Consider the following 11,447-nt stretch of genomic DNA (forward strand, 5'->3'; position numbering starts at 1 on the left):
GCATTGCTAGGCCAGTACCATCTCTGAGGGCAATAAAGCTGTGCACTATGAAGTAACCTGCCTAGCACGCACAAGTGGTACTCCCACACCCTGCTGAGCCATTGCAAAGGGAAACACAACAGGGCTCCTTCCTGAAATGGCTGGGCAGAAACTGAAGTGTATCTTAACCAGCTGAAGCTACGGAAAAAATTAACTGAGGCAAAGAAGGACATGTATGTGCTTCAGTGAGGTGTCAGGATTGCCCCTTTTCACTGAGGGTGTGGGAAACAGGTCTGGCAGCCCTGCAGAGCAGGCAATTTCAGTCACTCCTCACTCTCTAGAATGTAGACAGTGAGGTCTGAATATTTAAATCTGTCTCAGGAGCCACCATATGTAGCCTGAAGCTGACCCTGACCTCCTAGTAAGAAAAAAGGCAGGTAGCACAAACGCTAGCCCTTTCCTGATGAGGTCGGAGCAGATGTCTTTCTGCAGGGGTACATGCCTGCTGTAGGGGTATGTGCAGAGCCCATGTTGTCCTCTCCAGCTGCAGTATCACATGGCCCAACCTTAACAAAGGTCTCAGAGGCCTGGTGACCCCGAATTAGGCTGAGGATAGTGGGTGCAACCCAGCATGTCCCCTATGGTCCCCATCCCACTTTGGGCAGTAGAGGTCCCCAGTTCAGTCCTAAGATATCAGTTCAAAGAGCCACCCTTGCAAGCAGTACCTGTCCAGAAGCCCTTCACCAGCACGGAAAAGAGACAGAGATGGTTAAGTAAGTGCCAGTAAGATCTATATTTCAGAGAATTCTACCCCTCTTTCTTGAGAGTCTCCTTACCCCATGTCCTCCTCTTCGGGATGAAACTCTGCCCAGCAGTAACCTCCTGGGTGGTTGTGGTGAACCAGAGGATGTGCAACATCATCTGAAGGTCTCATCAGTTCCTGCTATCTCTGGGCTCATGAATCCCACTGATGACCACTGACCAAGCAGGACATGTAGCCTTTCTGAATCTGTATTTATTCGTTTGGAAAATGTGCCTGACAATGCCAGTTTCACTAAGGTGTTTCTGTGAAGCTTAATTAGCTAATGGCACAGAGTTTCAGAGAGCTACTTGGATGGGAGGCAGTACAGAGGTGCCAAGTGCTGTTATCATGATTACCACATCTCAGTGTATTACCAGAGGCATCCATCCAGCACAAGCTGAACCAGGTGATGGCTTGCCTGAACCATGTCACTTCATATCTACATGCATCCAAGGCACCCTGACAGCTAGTGGAATTTTTTCAGAGCATCAGCACAAGAGCTAGTTGAGGTAGAGCCCAGCTAGGTCAGAGGCAGCACAGGAACTCTTACTTCCTCAAGAAGCATGAACAAGAAAGGATATAGATGAAGGAAGCATCACTTGGAGCACCAAAGCCCAAGTTCATGTGTGACACTCCCATGATGCCAGCTGCATTTGTAGACAAGTATCTGATGGCAGAATTTGACTCTTAGACCATTTATTGCGGCTGCCAGGACAAGAGGTGACCTACACCTGACGTAGAGTTCACTTAAGTGGAAAGATGTCTGTCAGAAGTGTTATGGAGAGGACAGATTCCAGATTTCGGATAGAGCCAGGCCATGAGACCCACGGGCACACTGCAAACCAGCTGTGGGGACCTCTGGCATCATGGTGGCTGTGCTCTGGTGATTCAGACTGCTTTGGGTTGCATCAGGCCTCTTATTCAAGAAACTATAGTTAAAAGACCTTGTGACTCCTGCGTGGAGTCACACCTGCAGCGATGTGACATCTGCACGGGCCAGGTGACTCCTGGTGAGTCCTCTGGCCCATGTGATCTGCAGGAAGCTACCAAGCAGTGTTACGCTGAGCTAGATGCCTTCCTCCTGTGCCTATAAATAACCAATCTTCCTTGTGTAGTGGCAAAAGATGTATTTGGAATCATTAACCTTGGTTATAAGCCCTTAATCCATCATTTCCTTGGAGCAAGATGGTGCAACTCTCCTTCACGCTGGTGGGCACGTCACCCACTGGGTCTGCCTGGGCAGGTAATTGCACAGTAGTGTAGGTTGTCAGGAGGACTTGCAATAAATTTAAAATATGTAGCACTGGAAACGACAACAAACAAATAATTATTTGCAGCCATATCATACTGTAGGTTTCCCTGGAGAGAACTGTTTTAATGCTGACTGTATGGGGTTGCCTGTGTTTTGGGGCACAGCCATAGGATAGACCTTATTGCTTTTCTTCCTCCCTTTGTAAATTTAACTAAATTAATTTGATTTATAGAGTCAATAAACAGGAGCTTCTGTCCCCTGCTCTCAAATACAATTGTCAAATGAGCTGTTCCTGCAGTCACCTCTCAGCCAATAAAACAACGTTTTTTTAGTTGAAAATAATAATTTAAAGGGACAACTGTCCTAATTGTCTCATGTCTTAATTCCAGATCTGTTTTCCCGAGAATAACTAATGCTTTTCATAACGAGATCAGTTTCCTCTCGGGGGACGCAATCGCCTTCTTCCTGGAATGCCTTTCGTGCCGGAGGAGGCGAGCTGAAACCGAGAGCAATATTGTCGGTGAAAATCCCAGCTGACGCTACACATTTTTTACCGTGACACAGCCAGCCCTCAAGAGGCAAGTAGAGCCTGACCTCAGCCGAGCCAGCAGAGATCAACGTTACAGCACCCGACCGGGGATTTAGCTCCGGTGCCTTACGCTGAAGTGAAAACTAGCAGAGCCCACTCTCCAAGAAGATTTTCCTGAAAAATTACTATTTTGAGTTAACCATCTTGATATAAAAACATACCTCTGTTAGAGGTAACAGCTTAAGAAGAGCTTCCAGTGTGTTTTATAAGCAACGTCACTGGGACTAAAGCTGCATATATTGCTAACCACGGCACATCAAAAAGGTGGGCAGTAATTCAAGGTTTGATTTCTTTTTTCCAGCTCCGTGTTTCAATTTCTATTCGGCACCCCATATATAAAAATGTAAACCCCCAGTGTCCAGTAAAACCGAGCATACAGAGAGCTCAATACAAGACGTAAAAGTTGGTTGCCGTGACCCATTACTCAGAAACCAAACGGCTCCTCCCTACCTTTTGGCGGCGATCAGCCGCCGGACAGCATCCCACCACCGACATCTCCCCGCCAAGTTATCGCCCTCGACCGACAAAAGCCAGATTAAACAGATGAGCCCCGACCCGTGGCGCTCGGGCTCTGGGGAAGCCTCAGGAGATTTCAACCCAGAACGCGTGGTACTTTACATTTTAAATGGCAATTTATAAAACCGCGATAGAGCTAACGCTGAAGATGCAACTTGCTTGAAAAGCCATTCCTGCCATGCAAGGCAGCAATGGCATGCCTCGGGGTTTGCCTCTTCTGGTTTTTTTTAGTGTAAAGATTTCAAACCATCAACCGAATAACCTGGTGTTATTTCGCCTCTCTGTATGAAGCAAGTCCATCAGAGACACTTTTCTTAATTACTCAGCAATCCCACTGAGATTAATTTATCTCCAGGGTTAAAATATGCCAGGCATTTAAAGTGCAAACCGAAGGATTGTATTTAAAGTTTGCCAGAAGGACTATCAGCGTTTTATGTGTGTAACACTCCTGTTCGAATGATTTGGAAAGGTGGCTGTGATATATTCTGTTTAATTATTTCTTCTGATGGTTTTATAAATGTGCTCTCCACGGTCTACAAACAGTGTACATCTCGATTATATATGACATGTTTGTCTTTAACTAAAAGCAAATCAATGAAGAGACTCCACTTTTTATTTAACCTTGCTTTGGCTTGCTGTTCAAAATAAAAAAAAATAGAACAAATATTAGCTGAATAATAAAAATCCTAACATGCTGCTTAAAATGTAAAAAAAGAGATGTTATCCATTGTTTGGGAATTAGACCATAAACCATGCCTGTGCAGCTGAAATGGGAAGCAGGACAGCTGGAGGAAAAGGTACAACGCAGCGTTTTCACCACTCCACGCGCCGGCACGGAGATTTCTGTGAATCAAAGCGCAAGAGAGGAGCTGCTCTGCAGCGGAGAGCACCCACCGCCCACATCGGCTCCGTGGCGAACGACGGTCCCAAAATTCACATCAGGAGTTTTTGGAGTTTTCGGTTCCAAACCTCTTTCATAGACTGAGCCACCGGGTCAGTCCGTGGCATCTGTGCTACTGCCACACCTGCGCCGGATAAAAATTATCGCTGAGCTGAGGTGCTTCAGAGATGAGTTAATATTTGCACAAGGCTTTAAGCACGTACAGCATTAACCGTGGTCGTCAAACCAACCTGGAGAAATCTGGCAAGTCAGCGCAGCTGTACGTAAATCAAGGCACCGAGCAGTTGTTTCTCTGGTGATTTGTGACACCGGGCACGGTCCTGTAGGAGAAAATACGCGCAGGCACGCACAGCCACAGAGGAGCAGGTCCAGACGTCGACCCTCAGCCGTGGGCTCGCCACCCGCTCCGTAACCCGTGAGCGCCCGCCGGTTCGTCCCTCGCGTGCTGCCGGGGCCAGCGGGTTAGAGCCCCCCTCGAGGAGATCCATCAGGGCATGTCACGGGAGCAAAACTAAACCAAAAAAAGTCAGCTGTATCCAAAGTGCTGAGGGCAGGCCTCTCACGTTGCTGTCATGCTTTTTAAATCTACCCAGGCTTTTTACCTTCCTGGGATGCCACGGGAGTGCTTTTGTACGAAAGGGGTCAGGACCCAACTTGCACCCTTCGTTTTCAGCCACTGGAGCCACATTCAGACCCTGCGATGGTCCCCGTGCCCATGGAAAAGGCTTTCAATGAGCTCCTCCAATCTGCTTGAGCTAGTGGTTGTCTTTCGCTGCTCTCTGCAACGAAGTGGAGCATTTCTCAAATGGTTTGGTCAGTGTTTTGCATGGGAACACATGCAGCCCCAGAACAGGAGCAGGGGTGAAGGTGGAGAGAGGTAGCAGAAGGTTGGCCATGCAAGCTGGACCAGGCAAGTTGCTATCGAAAGTGGCGTTTATATTTATTTCGGGTGGCTCTGGTGCTTGCTCAAGGATGATGGGAGGAGCTACGAGTCAGCAGACTGGTAAACGGTGTAATCAGTGGTAATCACCAGTTCAGACTGGTCTTCAGAGAGTCTACCTGCTGGCTGGAGACCACCAAAATGGGCAGAAAGGAGTTGCTCGGTACCATTTCTCAGGGCTGAGTGGCATCTAGTTGCCTCTTAAGCACCATCAGCCTGTGCTCAGGCTCACAACTAAGGGTCCTCCTTTGGTATTGGATACCAAGCCTGTTTTCTTTTCTTTTTTGTTTTAGAAAATAAAATGCATTCTGGTTCTTCCAAAACACAGCAGGAGGAGACTTCACCACTGCCCCGTGTCTTCACTGTAATGCGCTAGCCTGAGCCCTCGTGAAGCCAGAGACCTCCTCGGCCGGAGGGCAGAGATGCTGGTCCGGGCTCACCCCAGTGAGGAGGTCAGAAACATCCCCACTACAGAGCCCGAGTATGGAGAGGGGCTGGACAGTGAGCACCAGCATCATCTGAATTGCAAATTTAGGGTCACTTCACAACACAGAGCTATCTTAAGTCCCTCTGGGAATCCAACCTTTTCTACACTGTGTTCTTTTCTGACATGGTCATCGCTCTTGCAGCCCTGCTTCCCCTCCTACCACCAGCCTTGAAGTGATTTCCTGGCTCCAGTGGTGAGGCTGGATGTGGCCACAGCCACATGGGAGAGATGGACTTCTCCGCAGCAAAGGTCAGGCCAAGGAGAGTGGTGGAGGAGGAAAACAGTGTCCAGAAGAATAAACACACAGCAGTTATTGTTGCTATAACTGTTTCTTATCATGAGAAAGCAAGATCAAAAACAAGAGGATGTAAATGCTTTTTGCTTCTGCATATCCAAGTTTTCCCCTGTTTGCAAATCCCTTCCATTACTTCTCTTGGAAAAGAGAAAACACTTCTAGATCATTTTCCAAGTCTTTATAACTAACGTAAGCAGAGCCCTGAGAGGAGTTCGATTTGTGTTAGAGTGTCCGTCTCATTTACAGTTAATTTGGGACAGATCCACTCCACTTTGCTGAACTGTAGCACAGAGTCAGATCTGTTTATGAGATGCACTTTATTACCAGCAGAGGTACCCTCAGGGCACTACATCAATTTACAAGTACTTAGTCACTGCTTTCCCTTAACCTTTTCATTCCCAGGGCATTTGCATTTTGTAAACTAAACTAACAGATTACTTGTAGCCCTGGCTGGCTGTGGTAGACTGGAAAATAGCACTTCGCTTAGCTACTGGATCCTAAAGAGTGAGATGGAAATAAAACATCCACCTGTATTCTCATAATACTGTCATTGCCTAGAGAGGCTGCAGTTAAGGATCCCAATGTGCTTTATCTGGACAATCAGGGGACAGAAAAGGGCATGTGGGTGGGTTGGTTGTGAGCACAGGAATGTCCCTCTGCAGATGGGTGCAGGGTTAAGCGGTCCACCAAGTGCCTATAGAAAATTCTGGGAAGCCTGGAAGAAAGACGGCACATCCTGAATTGCAGAGCTCGTCTCCCTGCTCCAGCTCTAGCCTCCTGCCGCTTCCTGCGATCATCTGAGTCACTCCCCATCTCGGACCATTTGGTAGCCATCCTCCTGAATATTGCAGTTTCCTCCGTTTTCACACACTAAATAGCTTGCAGCAACTCATAACTAGGCAGGATCTGTTTATTTTTTAGCTTGTGAAAGTCCCTTAGGTGCTTGCAAGGGCCAGGTGAGCTAGTCAGTGCTCCCCATCCCTGCTGCACCTTGCAGCTGCCTCAGGGACCAGCCAGATCCCTGAAACACCCATCCCCAGAGAAATGGAGGGGAGGGAAATCATTTTTATCTCGCATCATTTCTAGCATCGTGCTTGCCAGATGGCTGCAGGAGCTATGGCTTTAGTGGAGTTGTAGAGCTGCGACGGGAAGGTGGAGAAGAGCCCATGGGAATGCGTTTAGGTGGTTTCACCCTGACTCCAGAGTAGCATGATACCCCGCTCACCTTCAGGGCTGAGGGAATCCAATCTCATCACCAGGAGCTCGCATGGGTCCTTTGAATGCCCCTGGGTCCTGGGAGCACTGGGAGAGGGCACGGGGGCAGCATCTCTCGCTCCCGTTCGTGCTGGTCACGCGGGCTCACGGAGGCCGAGGCCAGGCTGCCTCCTGCCCTCCCGGCACCAAACATGGAAAATGTCAGCACAGAAAACAAAAGTCTCTGTTTCTGTGGGGAAAAAAAAGTGTTTCGCCATCATCCCTGGCTGCAATCTAAAATCAGCTCTACAGGCAGGACCCAGGAACATTTTCACATTCTCTTTGCTCGCTTCATTGGAAAAGAAAACTTCCCTTTTGGTTAGGTCTGCAGAACCGTCTTCCTCCTACAGCGTCACGCAAGGGAGTAGCGGTTATCCTCCAAAGTGTGGGGCACCGATGACGACTCTGTGTCTTACGTTAGACTCGGTTTTGTTCTAGACCCTTTACAGAAAATAATGTGAGGAAAATGAGCTGCTGCTGGAGCAGCTTTCAGGCCATTTCTCTGCTGCAATCACATCTCAGTCAAAACTGGGGCAGGAAAAGCCCAGAAGAAAGGAGCAATAACACAGGGATGTGCGGGAAATGACAACAGAGCAAGCATGTCGAGGGGGTTTAAATGGCCAGCTTACAGAGGATGGTGGAGTAAATGCGATTAATACAAAGCATTTTAAAGCCGATGGTAAATGGCAACTGTGTTCCTTTGCTTTTTGTTATAAAATTATGTTGAATTAATCTGGTATTAACTGGTATTTCTGTCTGTCTCCTCTGTCACACAGATCCATAGTTACTGTGAAGCTTTGGCCTTGATTCATCTCGAATGAATTGCAGCCAGCAGCGTGGGATCAGCCTCTGTCTGCAGAGGTGAGAAAGGGATTCCTTTTCCCTCCTGCTCTCATAGCTGGCATTTCTAAATACTACATGGAAATAAAAAACAAACAAACAAACAAACAAAAAAGATGTTTGAAAAACTGGGGCATTACCTGGCCAAACTCAGCTGGATTATTCTACTCTTCCAACACAAAATCTGGTGATGGTGGAGAAATTATCTCTATGTGAGAATTGTGGTCTGCTGGCACAGCCTGCATGCAGGTGTGATGCTCCACCACGAGGATGACAACAATGAAGAGACGACCCTCTTGGACATGTTTCCTCTCTGGGATGTCTTGGGAAATGGGGAGTGACGGGCCTGCACTACGCACAGGAACAATTACGTCCTTTTCGAAAGTCAGCTTTCACCACAGCCAACCTGAGGGCTGAAAGGAAGAGCCACTTTTTTGGACATGGCTCTAAGGCTGCAAATGAAAAGCTGTGGGTTCTCTGCAAGATTCTCCACTGATCTCTCAGGTCCTTTGCACAACCTTCAATTATTTTCTTCTTGCCCTCAAAACTGAACTAAAAAAAAAAAAAAAAAAAAAAAAAAAAGTAATAGCCTGAATTCCTGAAAATTCTCCTGAAGCAGAGAACGACTGCAGCATTGATTGAATATATAGATTGGTGATGTCTCAACTTTTGTTTTAATCTTTCCATTACCCATATGGGGTTTTTTTTACAGGAAAAGCAGAGAAAGCCTTACTATTTAGAAAACAGTTTCTGTCAGCCTTTGAACAGATGAAAAGCTTCAGCTTTTTAAAAGAAGGTAAATTACTGGTACTTTCACAGCCAGAACCTCTCTGTAGCCTGATGGAAAGGTTAACCATTTAGCACCTACTCCGGTTGAACACCATTTTCCAAGTGAATGCGAATTTGACAGAATTTGTTGTAGCGTATCTGCTGGTAGGACGAGCTTCTCCACATCACTATGGAAGGGCTATCTAGGAGGTCTTGGACTGATGTCACCCCATTTTCCTGTCTCATGTGCTGCTCTTTGATGATTTCTGTATGTATTCGTGTATCTTCATGGATTGCTTTGAATCTGGACTCAGTCCAGCCTCTTAGCAGCTACCTGCTCCATGCCAGTGACCAGGTCTGCTCTCTTGCAATTTAAGCACACTTTTACGCCTGTTCCCTCTTTACATGATTGGACAATGTGGTTATTTGCTGGGATAGGTGGTTACTCCATGCCAGGGGTCCCAAGTTTTATCTGGGGGGAAATCCCATGCAGGATTTCCAAGTGACAGCCTCAGCAGCAGGGTTGGATGACTAATTTGTAGTGGTGGCCTTGGCGGTTTCAAGGGTGAGGCAGGAGCATGGTAGCTTTCCCCTCTGTGTAGCAGAGGCAGGAGTCCCTCATTTTTGCTCCTCACCCCAAGCCTGCATGTGGCCAGCTGATCCCTTCCTGGGCTGCGATATAACGACACCGTGCATTTTCCTGCCACCGTCCTCTCCTGCTGCTGAGCCTGCTCATGGTAATTCAGGCGATTTCTCCCTGCCTCTCTCGACCAAAGCAAATGAGCAATTTCACTGGTGAGCTGAAATAGGATTCCAGCCTAGGTGTCTAGATGGCAAAGGCAACTGCTTTAATCCATTAAGCTACTTTAGCTCCCTGTCTTTATCTGAAACTCGCAGACAGAAGTGTCACTGGGAACTTGATGGACTTAACTACTTAGTGCAATCAAGGTTCCCCTGTACAAGTTATGTTTTCTTGCTTAGCTTGTTTAAAGAGGAAATGGCAAAAAAAAAAAAAAATCTTTATCACAAGCTCGGATATGTCATTTTAGAACCAAAACATCATTAAACAAACTGGGCCAGTGTGAAAGTATTTCAGTAGAATAGGGGGGCAAGAGTGATGTGCAGATGCATGATTTGAAAATGGCTGCAGCCTGAAAACCCATCTGTTTTTAAAAGGGAAGATAATCCAATACATACACTAAAAAGCACAGAGCCAGTTAAATCAGTCAGGCTATCAACAGACGCTTGTGTGACATGTTGATTTTCCTGTCTCTCCCCACTATTTGGTAAACCTTAGAAGACGTCCAGCACTTCCAGCATCTTTATGCTGAATCCAGCTGTCACAGAGCTGTAATTTAAGGCATAAACTGGAATCACAGTTTTTTGATGACTTTGAGCAGAGTGAAATAATGAAAGCTGCTTTTGGCATCAGCCTTTTAAAGTCCCCTGAGGCTATTATTGTATTTAGATTTTGATGAGGGAGTAAGCTGAAGACCACATCCGACACTGCCTGTCCGCAGGAAGCAGATGCAAAGCTCAGGCACTCCCTTCCCTCTTGCTCAGCCCTGGGCGGGCTCAGCCCCAAATTTCTACAAATTCACTGCAGAGCTGGTGAAATTCACAGACGGACTCAGGAGAATTTGGGAAAGGACACGGAGCTGGCATTGAATATGCAGGCAGCTCCCCAGACTCGGAGCTGAAACTCAGCAGCGCTGGCGAACACAGGGAAAGTCGGTGGCCTGGGCCTCCCAAAGCCCTTGTGTCCCACCCCCAATACCAAAGCCAGCTCAACAGAAAACCTAAAATGCTTCATTACCCTTCATGAGATTATTAAAGGCAATGAAGTGGGGGACTTGAAGAGACGAAGGCTACTTCCAGCATCACTAAATCAGGGAGGGGTATAACATCTGAATAACATGCCCTCTTACAAAGCCTTGAAAGTCAAAGGCAGATGCACAAGGAAGGTTTATCATTATATTATATATCACTCACACATTTTCTTCCATCTTTTTCCCTCTCTGTGGTTGTTTTACCCCTTAAAAGGCCTTTTTTTCTACCACCTGAAGACAGATATAGGACACTGGCTGTGTTTCTCTACATTAGTCTTTCAGCACCTGCCCTGTTTTGGGGGTTAAAATTAGAGGGGTCAATGTTTTGCACAAACGTAGTGAAGAAGCATACAGGAGCTGTAAGTGCAATCGGATCTCCCAGGAGGAATATGGAGACACCACCTGAGTATGAGGGATGGGGTTAGGAAAGCCAAAGCCCCCAGAGTTGAAGGTGGTGAGGGATATGAAGAGCTACACAAAGAGTTTATACCGGTATATCAGCAACAACAGGAACTAGGGAAAAGGTAGGTCCACTGTGGAATGGGATGGGGAATCTGGTGATGAAGGACACAGAAAAGGTCGATGTACTTCTTTAATGCTGTCTCTGCTCTGGTCTTTACTAGTGCTGTGCCCAGTTCTGGGCTCCCCAATACCAGAAGGACATACTGGAATGAGTCCAGCAAAGGGCTACAAAGGAGAGTTTAAGGGACAGGAGTATCTGCCATACAAGGAGACGCTAAGAAAGCTGGGACTACTCAGCCTGGAGAAGAGAAGGTTCAGAGGGGTTGATCAATGTGTATAAATACCTGATGGAGGAGGGGTAAAAAAGACAGAGCCAGGCTCTTCTCAGTAGGGCCAAGTGAATGGCAACAGGTACAAGACGAAATACAGGAAATTCCACTTAAGTATTAAAAAAACCTTCTTCAGTGTGAAGGTGGTTGAACATTGGAACAGGTTGCCCAATGGGGTTGTGGAGTCTCCATCCTTGCAGGTAT

The sequence above is a fragment of the Rhea pennata genome, chromosome 1 (genome assembly GCF_028389875.1).
Source record: "Rhea pennata isolate bPtePen1 chromosome 1, bPtePen1.pri, whole genome shotgun sequence".
NCBI classification, from domain to species: domain Eukaryota; kingdom Metazoa; phylum Chordata; class Aves; order Rheiformes; family Rheidae; genus Rhea; species Rhea pennata.